Source organism: Dermacentor andersoni, chromosome 5 (assembly GCF_023375885.2).
Source record: "Dermacentor andersoni chromosome 5, qqDerAnde1_hic_scaffold, whole genome shotgun sequence".
Taxonomy (NCBI): Eukaryota; Metazoa; Arthropoda; class Arachnida; order Ixodida; family Ixodidae; genus Dermacentor; species Dermacentor andersoni.
In genome coordinates, this window is record NC_092818.1 from 100,881,713 (window position 1) to 100,904,301 (window position 22,589).

At 45.9% G+C, this 22,589-nt stretch overlaps 1 long non-coding RNA gene across 1 annotated transcript in view; it reads right to left on the reverse strand.

The window, feature by feature from the left end:
• Nucleotides 1-3,627: 3,627 nt before the first annotated feature.
• LOC140218369 (uncharacterized) overlaps nucleotides 3,628-22,589 on the reverse strand; it is a 179,313-nt gene continuing 160,351 nt past the window's right edge. Inside the window, exon 3 of the long non-coding RNA XR_011894645.1 lies at nucleotides 3,628-4,356. This is a non-coding gene — a long non-coding RNA (uncharacterized lncRNA). The remainder of the gene's footprint in view (nucleotides 4,357-22,589) is intronic.

The window sequence follows — 22,589 nt, forward strand, 5'->3', positions numbered from 1 at the left end:
CGCTTATCAGGCACATATGTTAATCTAGAGAAAGTGATGATAAAGCAGTATCTAGCGTAGACAGAAACAACTGCGCGTTGAAGCGCGGGGGGTGATAAACTGCAAAAATGATAAGTGATAGCTGAGGAGTGCTCAAGCGAAGCGTTACAGCTTCAGCGTGAACGAAAAACGACAGTTCCAAAACTGACCACTCATTTTTAACAAAAACAGTGATGCCTCCCCCTTTTCCTACAGGACGTGTGTATGTAAACATTTGATAGCCTGGCAGAGTATACTGCATAGTACATTCCAATGAGATGATTATTTCTGTCAAGACAAAAACACACACACAAGAAAAGAGCGGACACTTGAAGCGGCGAATCGATCCTAATATTTCTTAATGCCACGTATATTGACATGGCTTATACGCAATGCATTTTCTTGTGGCTCATAAAGTTTCTGAGCTTCGGAAACGTTAGCAGTGACAAGAAAGCCGCAACTGTTCATAATCAAACAATTTAACCAAGATCAGACTTTCTATCTATTCTGGGCAGCGATGCCCCTTGCGATGTCCTTGCAAAAATTCTACCGTTCTTTGTCCAGCAAATCTTATAACTTCGTCCTTGCTCTTTAACCGTGCCATCCGAAAGAGCTCTCGGTTCTCACGAGTTAAATCATCATTCAAATACAGGCGTGGAAGCACTCCCACCTGCGTTAGACCAGACAGAGCTCCCCCGCGTGCCTCAAACCATTTCTGCTTCGCAGAAAAGCTCTGCAACTGGACCAGAACAGCGCGGGGTGTCACGCCTCAGTGCGCAAATGGTGTACGGCGGCGACGTCTGCTACTTTGAAATCAGATATCTTCAATTTCACTGCAAGTTCCGAAATGAACGAAGTCAAATCTTCATTATATTTAGTTGGAAGGCCGTGAATTTCAAAATTGCACCTACGACTGTATTGTTCTAAGTCGTTAAACCCTGCGTTTGCTGCGTCAAGTTGCTCCGCCTCGGTAGTCACCGTCGACGACAGAGACACTGCCCGGGCACGAAGCTCTGTCATTTCCGATTTGGTGGATTCAACGAAGGAGGCTGCGGAGTCATATTTAGCGGAAAGAAAAACCGACAGATCTCTGCGTTTCCTCAGCAGCATCTCAACTTCTAGCGCAGACCTCCCCAAATGTCCACAGCTCGCCCACTTTCACAGCAGGCGTACTGACAGTTGTGCCCAAGCTGTCAAGCTTCTCGTTCACCGCCTTCAACTGCTGCGCGATAGCCCTGCCAGCCTAACCTACGCAACCGGACGAGTGGCTTCCTGTGCCGCTTTTGCAAGCACGACAGTGCCACGTTTCGCGGACGAGATCTTTGCAAACGTGCCTTCAGCAATCGAACAGCAACTATTTCCTATATGAAAGCTCGTATTACAAGTACAGCATGTCAAACATTTTCCATCATCCGGTATAGCGTTAGAACACGATCGAACCACACAGATGAGACACTGTTGTGCAGTCAGCGGCAAACCAACCCAAACAATAGGCAGGCAGTGTATCAAACTCACCTGCCAACAGCAAAATACGGTATCAGTATCCTGAAAGTGTTTGCCGCTGACTGCAAGTGTCCGTTGAGGGAGCAGGCTTTTTAAGCGACGGAGGAGACACCAAGCGGCAGAAGCAAGGCCTATAACGCTCGTGACGTGATGAGGACAGCTTGCAGAGCGCAGGAGGACGGCGAAGCGCGTGCGCCGAACGGATCCTCAACTGCACCTGCCCGTAATCTTGCTAGTGGGTACGGCCGGTCCTTCTACGTGCATCCGAGCGTCGGCGGTGAGCCTGGCAAAATACGGTATAAGTATCGTAAAAATGATTGCCGCTGACTACCAATATATATATATATATATATATATATATATATATATATATATATATATATATATATATATATATATATATATATATATGTGCCTAATAAATTAAATAAAAAATGATAAACTAATGGAAATCATGGAAATCAGAATATGCAGCACCCATCTGGAGCCCGCATCAAGCATACTTAAGAAACGAACTAGAATCTGTACAAAATCGTGCCACTAGGTTCATCCATTCTTCATATTCATACGACATAAGCATATCATCCCTAAAACGTAAAACTGATCTTGCTAATCTTTCTGTGCGTCGCCGCATCGCCAGTCTTTGTTTGTTCCACAGATTATTTCACAGTCCGCTCAATCAAGCACCGTATATCATCCCACCGGCGCGCATATCCCCCCCGTACGTCCCATCCTTACTCAATCGCATGCGCACGTGCTCGCACCACTACTTTTGCAGCCTCATTTTTTCTTCGCACAGCAGTGGATTGGAATGGCCTTCCCCGGAACAGTGGAGCCATCACGTGTTCATCAACTTTTGCGGACAACTTAACTACATTTGTTTCTCATGAAGATCACTCTCTGTAACCTTGATTTGTAAACCCACCCCTTATGTAATACCCCCTAACCGGGGTCTTTAAGGTAATAAAGTGATGTGATGTGATGATGATGTGAAATGAAAGTGGATAAAAAGACAACTTACCGCAGGAGTGGAACGATCCCACAACCTTCGCATTTCGCGTGCCATGCTCTACCGATTGAGCTACCGCGGCGCCGTTTCTCCATCCACTTTTTTGGGTATTTATGTTTCCTAGTAGAACCCTGGGAGTGTTTATCCGCCGTGTTTGTTTAGTGGCTATGGTGTCGGGCTGCTGAGCACGAGGTCGCGCGGGGTCGAATCCCGGCCATGGCGGCCGCATTTCGATGGAGGCGAAATGCGAAAACGCCCGTGTACTTAGATTTAGGTGCACGGGAAAGATCCTCAGGTGGTCGAAATTTCCGGAGTCCTCAACTACAGCGTGCCTCATAACCAGAAAGTGGTTTTGGCACGTAAAACCCCATAAATAAATTAACCCTGGGAGTGTTAGCCAGCGCCACCACTCACAAACCTTGGCGGCGGATGTGGAGCATCCTTTCTGCCGCAGGCGTCACGAGAGCGTGATCTTCTTGGGTGAAGGCAACCGGTCAATAAACCCACACATGCCACCTGAAGGCATCAATGTTGCCGGATTCGAGACCCTAGTTATGTAATACACGAGAACAAAGGGGGTTAACCGAGGGACCCGATTTTTATTAGTCATATCATGAGAAGCCAACAGACACTGACACCAAGGACAACACAGGGGAAATAACTTGTGCTTAATAAATGAAATAAAGAAACGATAAATTAATGGAAAGTGGATGAAAAAACAACTTGCCGCAGGTGGGGAACGATCCCAGCTAAAAATGCGAAGGTTGTGGGATCGTTCCCCATCTGCGGCAAGTTGTTTTTTCATCCACTTTCATATCCATTAATTTATCGTTTCTTTATTTCATTTATTAAGCACAAGTAATTTCCCCTGTTGTCCTTTGTGTTAGTGTTTGTTGGCTTCTCATGATATGACTAATAAAAATCAGGCCCCTCGGTTAACCCCCTTTCTTCCCATTATATACGAGTATATACCGCTTGACCGGCTTCCCACACATACACTCTTTTACCCTTTGACATTCCTAACGCTGACACACTAATAAATAAATAACATGAAAATGAAAATAAAAGGTAACACCGCAACGGTGAACTCGCTTGACTTCTGTTCATGCCACTAACGGAATGATGTGTACACTTCGTAGCACTCATCCATTTGTTAAAGAGTTATCCGATGGATGGTTATGTCAACACAGCTCAGTTTAAGTTCTGTCCACAGTACAGAGAATAAGTGCGTCACTTCATATACAACTGTACAAGATTACTTCCCGCAAACCGTGATTTATCTCTGCGTTCACTAAAAAGTCTGTTAAGAGTATGTTCGACTTTTGCTGTAGGTGACTTGATGGCCATGGTTCAAGTGGATTTTTGGGTTCTGAAGGAGCGCCTCCCAAATCGTCCAAGTTTGCTTGCCTTGGTCCAGGCTTCGGCTGGGAGGTGGGATATACAAATAGTTTTCTGTACAGGATGCTTTACGAGTGTGACGCCCGAAACACCGACAACTCTCCTATTCACGACCAGCACCCCACACCAAAGCAGTGGGAGACCCAGCTCACCAACCTCAACTCTGATGACTAGCGTCAGCTGATGCACAGGGCTAGGCAGGTGGCCAGGTCACACGGCTTCCTGGACTGTGTAGTCCACCCTCAAGGAAGGCGACCACACAACTTCGTCTGCTCTCAATAAAGTTCACTGATCATCATCATCTACACAGGATACGCCGCTTCACTTCTCCCGAGTGCTGCTTTGGCCACGAGATCGAAGACGTATTCCACGAGATCGAAGACGTCTGCCACGAGATCGAAGACGTCTGCCACGTTCTTCTTGAGTGCCTAAAATGCGCCGCAGAAAGGAGAACGTTAGCTACGCGTTCGGTTATCCAGAGATCGGAAAGTTCTACGGAAGGTGAGAAAACAAAAACAAACATATAGTATAACTGCAGCGTGAAAATATGCGGAGCACAAGCAGAACAGACACATAAGTTTGGTCCATTAACTTATGATGACGAGTTAGCTCGCCGTGGCATTGGCTGAACTGCCTCGTCGTTTTGACACATAAATAACAATGCACAATATATTTTGCTATATTTTGGAAGAAGATAAGTAAAAGTGCTACAAGCATTCCTGGTATGATATGTTTTTAGAAAACGATGTCAAAATAAATGCTAGCTTAAAAAATTCGCACTTTTTATCAGTTTTTCGGAATGCCTCGTGGCAGTTAGGAGGTTAGTTTAGGTTTTCTCTCTTTTTTCTTAATTTTTTGCTCCATCTCTTTTGAGATAGTTACATAAAATCCGCCTATACCAACTCGTTCAACTTTTCTTCTCACAAAAATGAACGAGAGACGACCACAATTAATTTGCAATAGTAAAAATTTCCTGCGACTTGATTAATGTGATTTACTAGTGTTTATTTTATTAGCCTCGAGTTTTTATTAAATCACTTCGTGGCCTAGGCACGGAGGAGGAACGGTGCACCTCTGGCTGCGCGCGACAACACATAGCATGTAACTCATTGGCTTATATAACCATTACGTGTTTCCACTAAGATGTGCTGGTGACCGGCACTGTTCTCTGAGAAATTATGTGATGAAACGAGTGGTATCCTATAATCTTCGCTGCAACAAATATGCGCCTTCCAGCGCGTAATTTCTTTATAAAAACAAACATTTCTTTGCCGTCCTTTCGCCGGCACTGGTTTCGAGATATGTGCACGGTCAAACTTGCTGTAAAAATGCACTGTTGTTCCGCTTACTTAAAAAAAAATGCTGTTTAATACATTGAAGCACAAAAATACCTGGAACGCCAATGCACTTTGCTGGGCACTTTGAAAATTTGTATCTCGAAACCGGAGTACTCGCGGTAATTCTTTCCAAGTGGGCTCGCCTTGCGAACTCACCGGTTACGATTCGTATATTGAGATTTGTGCCGTAAGTTAACTAAAGAGATAAGTAGTGTACTTATGCTAATTATTCGATGACTCATTTTGATTTCTCGTAGAAGTAATGGCCGCCTGCTCGAGCAACTTAGGTCAAGAGATGAAACTGCACTGTTTGCCACATGCAATTAAAAAAAATAAATATCGGTGCAGCTAAAGACGAAGCACCCTGTATAATTCGCGTTCAAACAAGAAGAGAATGTATATTTACCTCGCGTTCAGAGACGCGAGTTTAAAGCGTATGAAGGAAACTTAAAGAATATTATTACTACTCGTTTATGTTGCACTCGTTCACATTGCCATTTAGATATACAGATGAAATCTGTAGATTAATCAGAGCAAGGATGCAGGCTTTTCAAGATAGCGTATGTTAGCAGTGCCAAAGCTGTCGGCTCCATTCGCAGTGAATACATGCAATGTAGCTCCCAGGAAATGCTTATATTTCAGGATTCGTGTGAAATTACAATGCTCCAGCGTCAGCCGCACTTCTACTCCCAGCACCAGGCGCTGCAGGAGACGGGAGAGGATGGCTGCACTTGAGGTGCGTGTTCGCTTGTAGCGGTGTTTTTTAACGCGATAGCCGTAGGGCCTCACGTCGCAGAAAATGCGGTATCGGCGTGGACGCCAGCGCCCGCGGCCCGAGAAAATCATCCCGAACCAGGCTAATTCTACACGGCACTAAAGTTGATCTTCTATCACTAAAGTTGGACGTACCTTGTCATGCGTTGTTTGCAAAGCTATTCCTCGGTATTTTGAGAATGGCAGCCCACAAACGAATACCATGAAATACCGACAGCGCACGCCTTTATATTAAGTCTTCTCAGACTGAAATATCAAAAGTACGAAACAATAGCGGCACATTAACGCACGCAAGAGGCCGCGCTTCTGCCAGAAAGTTCGCCTTTGTGCATAGATTTCTCCGAAACCGTTTCCCGGTTGACGTTACGGTTGCGTATAAGCTGCGGTTGCCCGGAAGCGTGAGAAGCAGTCAGGGGTCTTTGAATGCTATCGGCGCTCCACTTTTAAAGACGGAGCTAAAGCGTTCTCCAAAAGTTTTTTATTGAAATGAATATTAGGAGAGGTTGGCGCCTTTATGGTGGCACCGGCTACTCCTCGTCACTTTGCAAAGGAACCAAATTTACATAAAAACGGAGAATAGCGACACGAAATATGGCACTCTGTAGAACACTGGATGAATAAAAAATATACAGTCCAACAGTGGGTGAGTCGCAAAGTTCTGTGCATTAGTTCAGTCCACATACGCTTATATAAAGTCAGATGTCTTGAACAGCCAAAACACACAACACATGTAATGCACTGCAAGTACAGAATAGAATTATACATATTGCGTAAAAGTTGCGATCACCACATAAACCAATTATGAACCACGAACAACGTTTGTGTTACTCATTTAGCGTATTCTGATATCTGATACCTAATAATTTCCCAAAATGTTGGTGTCCTCTAAAAACTTTTTCAGAACAAGAAACGCTCTTTTTTGAAGGCCCGCAGTTGGCCATGGGCCAAGTATCTTTTTTAGATTGAATGGTCTTCTGTCTAATATAAACAAATTAGCTTTCAGTACCGTTCTTTGTGTAGCGTATTTCGTGCACTCGAGAGGAAGATGATGCACATCTTCGTCTGGATGGCCACAAGAACACTGCGGACTAGAGACACGTTTTATCCTGTACAAGAAGTGTTTCGTAAATGCAGTACCAAGACGCAGGCGGTGTACCAATGTTTCAAATTTTCTGTTGTCTCTTAGATTTTCCGGCATTGATAAGTTTATACATGGGTCTATAAAGTATAACTCCGAGTTCTTAGTTTGCTGATCAAACCAGGCAGTTTTGCTGAGGCGACAAGAAAGCTGTCTCAGGAGCAGACGGACTTCACTACGCAATAGAGGAAGATTGGTTGTCTCCACGTTATTGTACGCCCGATTCGCAGCTGCGTCCGCTGCAGTATTACCAGGAATATTGCAGTGCCCAGATATCCACTGGAATGCGATTATGTGGTTCATTGCGCTTGCTTTCGTAAGTTCTTTGAGTGTCTCATACAATAGCAAAGTGTTCAAATAATTTTTCTTATTGCTCTGTAGTAATGTGAGAGCGGCTTGCGGATCGCTAAAGATAACCCATTCTTGCGAATGTTTTTCTGATGTTATCAAGCGCAAAGCACACAGGATTGCAAACAGTTCTTCCACGGTGGAAGATGGCTCTCGGGATAATTTGAATGTTTGGTCTAGCGCTAAATGTGGAATGACGAATGCTGAAGTCGAGGAATTTTTATGTCACGAACCATCTGTATAAACGTGGATGTACTGGGGATATAAGGAGTAAATTTGGAAGAGTACCAGCTGTTGTGCGGCTACTATGAACATGTCTCTCTTAGATATAATCCCGTCAACCGATATTTCTATTTTAGGACATGTTAACATCCAGGGAGGGTAACAAACATCCACTTTGCATAATTCAAATCTTGGTAATAATGGTTTATGTTCTCGAACAACATCGTGAATTTTGCTTTTGTTTCTTTCGGTAAGCGCGAGGTTTAATGGATGCTGCTCGTGTTGGGTTAAGATGCGATAAATATGTCGGCATGTTTCAACCGTTCGTATGACTGGAAATGGTGGCTGACGATCTTCTGCAATTACTAAAGAACTCGAGGTAGCCTGCGGAACTCCAAGACACACTCGCAGCCCTCTTGCCAGTAAACGTTGAAGACGTTCCTCAGAAGTTTGCAATAAACCATGGAGAATAGGTGCCGAGTAAGTAATTCTTTGTTTTATGAGTGCGTTATGAACCTGTAGTAGTGAAGAGACTGATCCCCCCCACGTTGTGCCAGCGAGTCGCCGAAGTACGTTTATTACTGCATTGGTCTGCTTTTCAATTGCGCGGATGTGTGAAGCCCATGTTAGCTGGCGGTCAAGAATAACTCCAAGAAATTTATGCTCTTTCACAAACATCAGTTTGCCCATTAAGCGTAAGTCGGAAATTATTCGGCTGTCGTCTAGTGAAAGGAAGTACGGCTGTCTTTGCGTATGAAAGACTCATGCCTCTTTCTTTTAAAAATGTGTCGATACTATCAAGACCCTCTTGCAGCGTTCTTTGAATGTCTTGTATATGAGATTCAGAGGTCCATATGCAGATGTTATCTGCGTACAGCGAATACTGTAGACCAGACGGGAGTTTTAGTGGCAAGGCTGCCATGACAGAGTTGAATAAAAATGGACTGAGAACGCTGCCCTGCGGAACGCCTTGCGTGATGCTGTGATAATTACTCTCTCCTTCGATTGTTTCCATAAATATTTTTCTGCCTTTCAAGAAATTTGATACCCATCGCAGTGGTCGACCGTGTAGTCCAAGCTCTAACATGCCAGCAAGGATGTGTATGTGACTTACAGTGTCGAATGCTCTTTGAATGTCTAAAAATACTGCTACTGTCACATTTCCGCAACTACGTTCATGGTCGACGCATGTGGCAGTCTAATACTGAATCCATTGTACACCTATTTTGTCGAAAACCGGTCATGTAATTGGAAAACACATTTAGGTGTTCACACCACCACTGCAGTCGATGGTCTATCATCTTCTCCATTAGTTTGGAAAAACAGCTTGTGAGACTGACGGGTCGGTAGGAGTCAAGACAAAGGGAAGTCTTTCCTGGTTTTAGTACTGGAATTACCCGGGCTAATTTCCATGAATCTGGAAGAGTCTCTTATCCAGATATCATTAAATATCTCCAAAAGAGCCATTCTTCCTACTGGGCCTAGTTCCTTTAACATCAGATACGTCTGGGCCTGCGGTTGTCTTTGTACGGCATGACGAAAGAGCCTATTTTGATTCATTTAGGCTAAACCCACAGTCAAGTTTAGGATGTTGTGACATAAAGCACGCACGAACTTTATGTTCTGCTAGTGTTGTCGAACTTGTAAATTGTAGGCAAGTAAACTGATTTCCTGGTCTGGATATAAGTTGACAGAATTCGTCAGCAACAGATATTTCCGGAGTGCTTCGAGCTACTGCAAGGGCTCGGAAGGGATGGTTCTGGGTGACTGGACCACTAAAAGATCGGACAACTGACCATATTCTGGGAACTGGAGTAAACGGAGACAACGACGCGCAGTATTCTCGCCACCTTCTCGTACCTAATTTTTGTAGGCGTCTGCGCGAAGTTGACCGAACTTTCTGTGCCATCTTGTAGTGATCCAGCTTTCCACTGCGGCGGTAAGCCCGTTCTGCGCGTCTTCTAATTGCTCTAAGACATTCATATTCCCCGTCGACCGCAGCGTATTCATTTGGAACAATGACTTGCTTTGTGCAAATCTCGTAAGACTCACACAATATATTTGCAAAACTTTGAAAGCTCGGATTTTCGCCCAATGAGTTACTTAAATGGTGACGAAAGCTTTGCCAATTAGTATATTTTGAGTAGCGCCGGGTCCCCTCACTCCGTATGAGGCGATGTTTTACCAGGATCGGAAAATGATCACTACCGTGCGTTTCTATGTCCGTTGACCATTCAACGCCATCAAGAAGGTCTTGTGAGCAGAGCGTAACATCTATACAGCTTGAGTAACGAAACCCCCGCAAGAACGTTGCAGAGCTGTCATTTAACACGATCAGATTACTTTTGTCTGCGGCAGATTCTATGATGCTTCCTCGGGAATCGTTATATTCACTGCCCCAGATGACGTTATGTGCGTTGAAGTCCCCACAAACCAGCACATGTGAGTTTGCGATACCAAACACATTCACCAAGCTGTCTACTGATATTTTGCTAGCACATTGTAGATAAAGACTGATCACTGTGACGCTTGTGTTTCTAAAAGATATCTTGCATGCTACGAACTCCGGTACATTTAAATCGCTCGACTGTATTAAATAGTACGGCAGGTCTTTTCTCACGTATAACATCGCTCTGCTACTTCCAGCAATGCGCGATGATTTATATATAACATAGATTGAAAGACGAAAGTCATCTCTTACGCCTGCCTCCTGTATACACAAAACAGGAAAGTTATGTTGAGCTAGTAGTTTGCGAAAATCAGCTGACTTATTTCGGAGGCTATTAGCATTCCACTGAAATACGAAAACATTGTAACAATTATTCATTGTAAGCCTGCCGTGGAGCTGTTGGTGGTTGTGGAAGCACCAACGATTCCATAGAAAGCAGTGCTTTTGCCTCTGGTAGGTTGTTTGCTTGTGGAATGGCACTTAGAATTGCACGCAGAGCTGTGAATAGCATGGGCAGGATCATCTGTGCTACGGGTAAAGACGCGTCACCAAACGACGCTGAAGCTCCATGCGTGCTCGAAGCAGGTCGCTGAAGAGTTGACTGAGGTGGTCGCTAGGATGACTGGTTTGGTTGAGGCGAATGCTGAGGTAGTCGCTCAGATGTTAGATGAGACTGCTGTGTCAATGGCTGAGGGCGTTGCTGAGAAGGTCGGCGAATTTCACTCGAAGCCTGGGCAAGATGAGTAGCATTCTCTGAAGGTGGATCATGCCGCTCGCTGTCAGAATGTTGTCGACCTGAGTGCTTTAGAGCTGCAGAATAGCTCATATGGACCCCTTGCTCTTTTTCTTTGCTAGGAGTTGAAGGCACGCATCTTACAGCATCAAGGTTGGGTGGGGGCGCATTACGAGGAGGCAGCCTTCCGTATTTTAACTCATGTCTGCGTAACCTTGAGGCCGCTCTGCTCTGAGGGCACCCGGAGTAGTAAGCTGTATGGTTTCCGCCACAGTTGGCACACTTTGGCTGACACACAGACTTGCACTCTGAATGGTTGTGGTCTTCTGAGCATATCTTGCAGCGACGCTGACTGCGGTAGTTCTTCGGTAGGTGTCCAAATCTCTGGCAGTTGTAGCATCTTAGAGCAGGGCCATTATATTCTTCTACGGGGTGACTCGTGAAACCTAAATACACTCGTTGCGGCATTGGTTTGTCTTCTCTGAAATGGAGGATGACAGTTCTCAGAGGGCGTGATTCTACCGCTCCGTCTTCTTGGCGATTGTAGTGTGCCTGACGACGGGCAGATGTCACTCCAAAATCCTTCAGGAAGTCAACCAGTTGTTCTTCCGTATACTCAACTGGCACATGGCGTATCTTGCCAACATTCTTGGTATAAGACGCCGGAATGAATGGCTTGACTTCCAACCCAGCCACTTCGCTCATCAATAGTAGATGTCTTGCAGATGAGACTGAAGTAACGTTGACAGAGAAACTTCCATCTCTATTCAGGCGGAAAGACTGCACTTTTTCTTTTGCCGCGGAGACAATTTCCGACGCAGCTCGGTATGGATTCACTTGCCAGAAGTTGCGTCCTTCCTGTGAGGGACGAAAAGCAACTGGAATTCCCTCAGGCCGCTTCTCTTTATACGTTACCAAGGAGAACGGCGTTTCATCGCAGTCTATGTCTTCATCTTCACTTAGATCATAGGTAGATGTTTTGTCGTCGTCAACCCGTGTTTCTTGGCTTCACTTTCGCTTGTCTCAGCCGTATTCACTGAAGGTGCGCTGGAAGGTAGGGCAGCGTTGAAAACTAGCGTCGCCGGCTTGATGACATTGGGCGCTTGTTGTGGCACTTCCGAGTGCGGCGCCGATTCTGCGGCACTCATGCGCCTAGGAACGCGCGGTCGGACATATGGCTCGTGCCGGTGTTCTTTGCTGCCTACCGCCATGGTAGGCGTAGATGCGCTGCGGAGCGCAGCCAAACCACGCGTTATTGTGCGTGATCTTTAGCACACAGGAATACCACGGGATGGCTGTTCTCCCTGGACGAAAGTGGGTAGAGGTTGATGCCGCAGTAAAGTTAATTTTCATTTATGGTAAGCTTAACAGGTACAAAGCTATAATTTATCTTTTAAGAGAATTTCATGTTGACGTATATTTGAGGCCGTGTAATAAAATCCCACTTAATAGCCAACGTTAGTGTTGGGTGTGTCTCACTCATTGTTTCTCCTGCTGTTTTTCATTACAATATGCGGATGTGTACGAACTGTCCTACTGCCGCACCACCCTCTTGTACTTTTTTTACCGCTGACCCCACCACCGTCTCCCCCCTCCTCCGCTGCCCTTATTGCGGCGCTGTCGTAACATCGATAACGTGACCGCTCCTATATGGCCCCTCAATGCAGCAGCCTATCGACGAAAAACTGCTCTTTTTCGAGGCATCCAGACGCGGTTGATGGCCGCCCGTGACAGATACCCAAGAAGCACGCCAAAGAATAAAAGAAACAAAGTGAGTAAAGGAGTAAAAACAAACAAACAAACAAACAAACAAACAAACAAACAAAAAAGAATTAGATGGCGGCCGCGTCCATGCGGGGGGAAACCGGTCTCGGAACGATAACCGACGGCATCAAATATGCAACGTGCTGTGAACACACGTGTCGGCTGCCGTCATCGCCGACGTCCGAGAACGTGGGATCGGGAAATGCGATAGTTATTTTTGCGTTTGTACGTTTCTGCTTTTGTATACCCCGGTGTCTTGTACGTGGCGAGAGTGACGATATTTTTGTGCGTCCGCTCTTTTTCAGCTTCCGTTGAAGCACCTTCTACGCTTTCTCAGTCCCTTATAACTTGGTTTATTTTGATTTATAAGTAGACGGAAATGCAATATTTACTTCGGGCTCTACTCGAGCCACTCAAGCGTCACTAGTAGCAACGAAGCATGCGGAGGCGTGTTCATGTAACAAGTTCGAACTGTCATGGCATCGCTGAGTTGCTTGAGAAAGCAAGAGGTAAGACGTACACCGCTGGAATATGGGCCTTTACATGTAACATCCGACCAACGTCTTTCAAAAGTTGCGTTTCGAACTGCATCACAAACGAGGCAAAAATTAAAACGCGTGAACAAGTGCGTGTTTCAAATCGAAGCTTCCTTAACTTCTTCCTGCCCTTTCGAGGTACACTCTAAGCGCTAACGACTGAGGAGGTACACAATGGCGTCAAAACGCCACGCTCCCGCAATTCATGGAAATGGTTCCGCAAGGTATATATATATATATATATATATATATATATATATATATATATATATATATATATATATATATATATATATATATATATATATATACCCGACAGTTAGTTTGGAGCCCGGTTCTGTCAGCACAGAAGCGATGCTCTAACCTTTAGGTTAGGTTAGGTTAGAAGGGTGGAATAAAACGCCCTTACGGATTCCCCTTGTGCAAAGTGAGCGTAGGAAACTTCTAGCTGACGATACAGATAGAAGTTAAATGTACAGATAAAGGTAGAATTCGCTGTGCGTCTCTAATCGCTCTCCGGCACGTTTCTAGAAAGTTGAGCACCTTGTGTCTTGCGGCGATTCAACAATTTTCAATGTTGAATAAACTCTGCGCAGTCAACCATGGCGGCTGCTATACACGTTCGCCACTGAAATCTGCAGCGTGTTTCTTGTCTTAATGCACCATTTTGCCTTGCTGGCTCATGAAACTTTCGCGTACACCGATTCCAGCAGTGCGCAGGATCTGCATAATTCTCTCTACAGAAGTGTTCCATCTTCGACGCCACGCGACAACATTGGTATCCACTAGCAGCAAACATCAAGAGGCGCAGTCTCAGGCATTAGCTTGCATTCGGAGACGTTTGATTAAAGAATATGAACAAAGCCTAAATATTTTTATTTCTGGACATTTGTGTTACGTTTGCCTGCAATGCTAATTATATATCGCTCCGAAATCTGGAGGCCAACGAGAACAAGCACCGAGCTTTTTCAGGATAATACATATTAGAAGTTCCCAAGTAAACTAGACTACATTGAAAGTTGACAACGATATTCGGAAGTGCATCTTTAAGCGCACGCTTGGCGTGAACTAGATGCGCCTAGCGAGAGCGTGCCCAGGGCGCTCATTGGGTTTCCTTCGGCGAGTTCACGGCAGGTGTTATTTAGATGACGCCTGTCGAAGTCAAGTATGCGCTTGAAGTTAAGATGAGTTCCCGAATACAGGGGTCAGTGCTTTTTCATATGGCACAATCCATTGGCAGAACAGGAACGGAGCAGTAGCACAGTCAGAGTGCGACAGCTTGCTCCCCTGCTGAAACATTCCATGTGCTCCGAGAACAAATACGAGGGCGAATGCGTATCAGGTGACCGGACTGTTTACCTTCCCGTGGTCATTATAGGGCAAACTTTGCTTCTCAGCCCCCGTTCCTGCCGCAAAACGAACGAAAACGACGGAAACACAAGCAAAAATCAAAGAAAATGAAGCAGTTTGGGCGTCACATGACTTACTTCGCACTCCGCTTTTGGAGCGGGAGTAGCTCGAACTGCCCTCGCCGGACTGTCCCTTTTTTGCCATTGGATCACAGCGCTCCTACTCCTGTTCGCCAATTGGAACACGAGTCTTGGGAGAACACTTCGGCGATGCTTTGGAGTGCTCCTGTTCGTCCCATGGAATGTTCCATTAGTTTTCATGCTCTGATGCGACATTGCAAATGGAATACGACCGGTGGAACTTGAAACCCATAAGCCCCCGCCTAACATGCTCATGATTACTGGGTTCCGAGCTATTTTTGAGTATAAGGGCATGAAGCCAGTCTGTCTTTAGTGAGGGGCTGAAGGAACGTTTTGCGCTGCTTGCAGGACGCTTCGATGCTTGAAATGTGCCGTCTACGGCCATGAAATGGAGTCATGCCACAAATTTTGCAGGTGTTGTAGAAGTGAGCATCCAACTGTGCACCTGCGTCCAGCCACCTTATGCAGCAGCTCTTCCTTGATCAAACCGCGCTCTGCAGCCTACACCACGCTCACACAGCTTGTTTATCGAGCTTCGAAAAGTTCGTCCTTCTACCTTCCCACTTCTGTCAAGCGAAGCTACTAGTGGTTCAGCTGCTGATACAGTTTCACCTGTTAATCAAAGTGTGTCTTCTGAGACAGCAGGTTCTGCAGATGAGCCTTCTTTCTTCGGAGCATGGACCTCGTGTTCCTTGAAACCGCAGTTTCCTGCGGATCAAAGACCATGTAAGGATGAAACTCCTTGATTAGAAGAAGCATACCTTTTGCCTGATAGCTCAGTCGCTTCGGCCTCATTACCAGTTTTCGAGCCCCTCACCTGAGCAGCCTTCAGAGAACATTCAACTGAACCTGTTCGCTACGTCAGAAAAAGTACCCAATCCGCTGATCTACTCACTGCGTCACTTGCCAGAGCTGACGACCTAAACACACCATCTGCATCTCGCATAATCAGACAGAAAGGCATCTTACACACTAGTGTCCAACATGCAGCGACCACTGTTGTCGCCTGATGGTGGATCAACGTCGTCCATTACAGAACAGAGTCAGTGCTGTAGGTAACCTACATGAAAGTCTCCTTATACCTACAAATACCAGGCCGCCGCCACCACCAAAAAAAAAAGAAAAGTCAAGGCGACGTCGCGTGACTCGGCTGAGATGGAGTTTGGCTCCGATTCGGAGCCGCCTTAACGATGGCGAAATTATCGAGGCTCAGCTTCTTCTGGTTCGCAATCTAACCAACCACTTCAATGGCCTCATCGGAGTGCGGCTGGGCCTTCATGCAGCTGTACAATACAGGCTGTGCTCAATACGACGTTCGTATGTGTTCTTGTATGATGAGCTGTGGTGTGCTATCGTGGTGTGTGAGTGAAATCCTATGTCGAATCCGGTGCGTCCTCGAGCTATTACGCCATGGTTCTTCCCGTACCTACGCTAGCACAAGTACTTATGCAGCGTATACTGTCTTGAAGCCTGTTTTCAATTTTCTGCCGTGTTTTCTTGCAACCTGTGTTACGATCGAATGCTTTGCATCGTGCTGCCGATGTGTCACATCTTGTCTCTGTGGAATGATTAAATCACCCAGGCTAGGAATCATGGTGGTATTTCTCTTTATAACACACAAGGCACGAGGCTTCTGGAGGCAAAATAATTAACGCGAAATACTGAACCCGGCCCGGTCGACTGTGGTGCTGGACTAAAGGCTGTGCACTGTCTGTCTTTTATGTGTATTTATATTCGTTTTACGCACGAATTTATGATAAACAAGTGATTTAAACGCTCAAAAATTATTATCAGCCCTGAGTCTTTCTGGCGGTAGCGAGAGCTGCTCGCCGATATTAGATGACGCGATACCTATGTCGAGATTCGGTAGATATATCGATCACATCTTCGCCAGAGCAATTGTCAACATGGAAGTTGTTAAGCATGCGCCTTACTTTACTGTTTGCACAGCGACATAACGCGCAATCATATGCGAGGAACCGAAGCAATGGACGCCGTAGTATTCTTTAAGTAAATAGAACTTGCCTCTGCAGAGTACTTGCCATGTGTCGCGTTTCAATACACCGTTCTTCGAAACTAAGAAAACTTCGCTTACATGGACAGGCATCAGGCATGTGGTCTGCCTGAATTGCACTTTATTTGTAATTCCTCGTCCGATCATCATGCGGAATATGCTGCTTTCGTATTATTGTTTGTATGGCAACTGGAAACGACAGTTACAGCGCCTCGAGGAGGTGCCATCGCTTTTGTTTACATATTGTTACGCGCCATTCCCGCATTCTTAAGAAGGTGCTCAGCAGGACGACGAAGAGGACGACTGAAAGAGCTCGTTCGTGTTTTGTGGTTATTCTGTTATCTTGGCTGTGACTTCTCGTCTATATCTTGTAAATAAAATTTTGCCTACTCTTTATCTACGTCACATTTCTGGTGGAGGTGCGGGGTAAGAACTCGTTACGATGGAGCTCCGCAGCGACCGTCGCTTGGATTTTTACACACTGGCAGAAGAGGCGGCCTCTTCCACAGAGGTGGCAACGTCAACGGTTGTCCTTGTGCAGCAGAGGGATCCGGGTACGTTTTCCGGAACCGACGATGTCGATATTGACTACTGGTTGGCCTTATACGAGCATGTAAGCAAGAACAACCGATGGGACGATACGGTCATGGAACAGCAAAGGTCTGGTTCGGGAAACATGAAGCTGAAATCGGAAGTTGGGATTCTTGCAAGCAAAAGGTGCGTGATCTGTTTGGAAAGGCCGTCGGTCGTACGGCCACGGCGAAGAAGCCGCTGGCGTCTCGTGCCCAAATATCTACGGAGTCCTGTCTTTCTTATATGCAGGATGTGATGGCCCTTTGTCGCAAGGCGGAAGATGACATGACGGAGTCAAAGTGTGACACGTTTTGAAAGGAATAGCAGATGATGCATTCAATATGCTAATTTGCAAGGACTGCAACATGGTCGACTCCATCATACGGGAGTGCAAGCGTTTTGAGAACGCCAAAAGCCGACGCATCGCTCACCAGTTCATGCGACTGTCTAACACGACAGCAACATCGCCGTGCGAAGATGTACCTGCACCACAGGTAGCGCTCACCGCGGAACATGTCACCAAGATTATCCGACGCGAAAATGAGGCCATGTCTCCTGCTTCCACGTGCTCCTGCGCCGTTGAGTCTACGTCTCCGATGATGCCACTTGTCCAGGCCATCGTTCGTCAGGAGCTGTCCAGTGTTGGCTTGGACTCTGTGTGTGCTATCACTTCTTCACTTCCAACTGACCGTCTTCTAGGCTCAAGGCCCGAGGCCCCCGCTACGACGTCGCAATCAGGCGGAATGGAGGACTGCCGATGACCGGCTTATTTGCTTTAGGTGCCATCGTATAGTTGACGTCGCACGCTATTGCAACAGCCGTTGGCCCTAGCCTCCTCGTGCACTCTGTGCTCATAACCGTCGCCCTGAGAGCAATCCTGACCGTTTTGAACCTTACTTGGCACAATCGCACACCACCAGCAATTACACTCGCACCATGTCATATCGACGCTCACCATGTCCGCGTGGACACCAGTCCCGTTCGCCGCTCTATCGTTGTCCGTCATCTCGCTCGCCCCAATTCCGCCGCCCGTCGTCGCCAGAGGATTGCACGTCTGCCTTCGGAAAACTATAGACGATGCAGCGCCTGGAGGCGAGGCTGCATTAACGACCTGTCCGCAAAATCCTCTGACCACACTGCCGACTAGACGTAACCTAACAGATGTTAAGGTTGTCGATGTACGCGTCGCTGCTCTCGTTCACACGGGCGAACAGATATCTGTGATGTGTTCAGAGCTTCGTCATCATTTGAAAAAGGTCCTCACACCACCCACGTTGTCAACCATCCGTGTCGCCGATGGTGAAACGATTCCTGTTCTTGGGATGTGCTCAGTACGCATCCGTGTCGCCGACCACTCCACGGCTGTACTACTTGCTGTGCTCAAGTAATACTCCCATGAGATCATCCTCGGCATGGACTTTCTATCAGCCCATTCCGCCCTGTTTGATTGTGGAAGTGGTGTGCTCTAGCTCGACCTGCCGCTTTGCTCCGCCCACATGTCGACCACGTTTGTGCTCCATCGATCACGTTCGAATGCCACCTCAAGCTGCTATGTACGTGAACGTGACTTCCCTGCCTTCTATTTCCGATGGTGATTACTTGTTGACTCCAATATCCGATGCTTTATTGGCTCGACATATCACCGTTCCCCACACCCTCGTTACCGTCACTAATAACACAGTGCCACTATCCATCTTGAACTTTAGCTGGTGCACGCAAATTATTCCGGTAGGCATGGCACGGGCTAACGTCTTTTCTGTCGATGAGCATGCCATTTCTGCAGTCGCTACAGACGATTCTTCGTCTTTCACTACGGCCACCTCCTCGTCCAGTTCAACCGATGTCAGTTTTGACAAAATGATAGCGCCTGACCTCGTCCCAGCACACGCTGCCGATCTCGGGCACCTGTTGATGTCCCATTGCGACATCTTTGACATTGATGATCACCCGTTGGGCCATACATCCGTCGTAACTCATTGGATTCATACTGGAAACGCCAGACCCATCCGACAACCTCCCTATCACGTGTCTCATGTTGTGCGTCAAGTGATTCAGCGCGAGGTCGACAAAATGCTCACCAAAAACGTCACTGAACCTTCGTTTAGCAGCTAGGCATCACCTGTCGTTCTAGTAAAGAAGAAGGATGGAAGCTGGCGCTTCTGCGTCGACTACCGGCACTCGAACAAACTCACACACAAGGACGTTTACCCATTGCCTCGAATTGATGACGCCCTCGACTGTCTTCACGGGTCTACGTACTCCTCCTCCATCGACCTCCGCTCAGGATATTGGCAGATTTCTTTCGAGGGCCTGGACCACGAAAAGACCGCATTTGTTACACCTGATGGTCTTTTTCAATTTAAGGTTACGCCTTTTAGGCTATGTAATGCCCCCGCTACGTTTGAAAGAATGATGGACTCTCTGCTTCGTGGCTACAAGTGGTCGACATGCTTCTGTTATCTAGATGATGTGATATTTTTTTCACCAACACATTAGAGCCACCTGATTCGCCTATCGGCAGTGCTTGGCGTTTTCCGACGTGCTGGCCTTCAGTTGAACTCTTCGAAGTTCAGCTTCGGCCGTCGTGAAATTACTCTCCTAGGCCACCACGTGAGTTCTCGCGGCGCCCAACCTTATCCCGACAAAATTCGTGTCGTTAAAGAGTTCCCTGTACCGCGTTCGGCCAAAGACGCCCGGAGCTTTGTTGGCTTGTGTTCTTACTTTCCACGTTTTGTCAAGAACGTTGCCAACATTGCCCCTCCGCTAACACAGCTTCTGAAGAAGGAAAGCGAATTTCCATGGGGTTCTCAACAAGCGGATGCATTCCAAACGCTCACCAGATTTCTTACTACTCCTGCCATCTTAACGCATTTTGACCCCACAGCGCCTACACAGGGACGAACGGACGCCAGCGGACACGGCATCGACGCTATCCTCGCGCAGCAGCAACAAGGCCAAGACCGTGTCATCGCCTGCGCCAGTCACCTCAAAACCCCCTCAGAACGCCTGTTATCCATCACTGAACGGAAATGCCCACTCGTAGGAAATGTATGCTTGTAGAGAAGCCGCCTCGCGACCTTACACCGTATGGAGTTCTGAACTGCAAATGTGTGCGCTGACATTGTGAATTTTGATGCTTGCCTTCGGGAAGAAAGAACGGTAAAAGTGATTCAAACGCATGCGCTACAAGACTGATGAGTGTCACGTCGGAAGAGAGCCTCCAGCACGTCGATTTCATCTCTAGCGAAGTGCAGACTCTCTCAGAGCCTATTCGCTTTTCGTAGACAGCTAAGCTTCAAAAATTGCTTTTGCACGCTCCTCGTTTCATCAACCTTGACATTCGTGGCAGGCGCCACCTACGCGTTTCAGCAGCTACGCGACTCGGTTCTGATAGAACGCACGAGCCCCATATGTATACGGTTGTCTTAGGCTATCTCCGCTCTTGTATATTGTAGTTCACTTCTATAGCAGCGCCCTTTTTGAATGAATGAGCTTTTTTGTTGCGTTGAAATCCTGCTACTTTTAGCCGGGTGCGATTCAGGGTATTTCGGCATGTACACAACAGCCGGCAAAGCCCTGGTATTGCGTTACGTCTGGTCAAGGCTCAGAAAAGTGGACCGGAAATGCACCGACATTTTCTGTGCTCGATAGCGACGTTCGCTCCTCGTAGTCGATTTGAATCGGGCTTCATGAGCGTAAATCCAATTATAAAGCATTCGGCATGGTGGCACATTGTACACAATGTTTTAAGTAGTGTTGAGAAGGAGGTTGTGGGTTTGATTCCCGCCCACAGCAGATCCATTCCTGCGGAAGTGGTAGAAAAGCGCTCATGCACCGATATGTAGGTGCACGCTGACAATTTCCGAGTTGTTAGAGCTAATCTTTCACCCTTCATTATAGCGTTTTTATTAGCTTCTGGGTTGCATCATTATCTTGCAATCAATCAATCAATCAATCAATCAATCAATCAATCAATCAATCAATCAATCAATCAATCAATCAATCAATCAATCAATCAATCAATCAATCAATCAATCAATCAATCAATCAATCAATCAATCAATCAATCAATCAATTTTCATGTATGGGTGTGTTTAGAATGAGGTTAAGTGCGCTTAAACATGGCTGGCATTATCACTCGATCTTCAGTGAGTTCGATGAGCTGTTACTATACATACACGGGCAAATTCTAAAATGCCCGCGTGAGTACGTTATTTCGTAAGAAAAACTTCTGTACCAGCGCACTCCGTGAGTAGCACTGCAAATGTTACGGGCTATTCTAGAACTCAACCGTTGCGACACGTTAACGAGAAAGTAACATATTTATCTCGCTTGTGCTCTCCGCACCATGAGTCCTTGTTTCGCAAGAGAGCGAAAAAATGAATCGACCGGTCACTTTTTTGCAGTGCTTGAAGTTTGAAGTTCATTCTGGCAAAATGCATATACAAAGGTGGGTATGATATTGTACAGAAGGAGAACCTCCTATAACACGTTACATGAAATGTAAAACAACTAAACAGCAAAAAGAAGAGTAATAAAAAACAGTTACAATAAAATATGAGCAGTTACACAATTATTAATAAAATTATTAAGCAAGTACAATCCTTTCAGCGGTTAAACAATTCTAGTCAATAAACAAATAGTAATTATTCAGCAAAAAAAAAAAAAAAAACGATAAAGGACAGGTTATTTCATTAATGAAATTTTGTTATTGGTTACGAATAAAATCACGAAGCAAACGTTTAAATGATGACACCGAAACAGCAGTTTAATATTGCCCGGAAAAGAATTCCACAATTTAATTAAAACAACACAAACTCTTTGGGTACCGTAGTTAGTGTGTACTTTTGTAAGTAAAAAAATTGTTGTTTAGAGAAAAACGCGTGTTATTTGTATTGGTAAGTCCTTGCGCGAAAGCAAATTTTAGAAGGTGGTGGTCTTTAATTCCTCGATATGCAAATATGTAAACATTTAATTTCACAAGATTAGTAATGCAGAATGTCTTAAGATCGCGGTACAGTTCTGTAACATGTGATCGGCGATTACTCTTAGTAATAATACGGATGGCTTGATTTATGACACGTTTGACCCCACGAAGTTATGCAATAGTTTGCATGGCTATGAATGAATGCGTAGTATAGAGTAACCAGAGTATGGTAAATCAAAATAACACCTAGGTTTGAGTAGAATTCTAATCCGAATGAACTTTTTCTTTGTAGTTGATGGATACGCAACCTAAATTTTAAGCACGAATCAAGCTAGATACCGAGGAATCAATAGTGG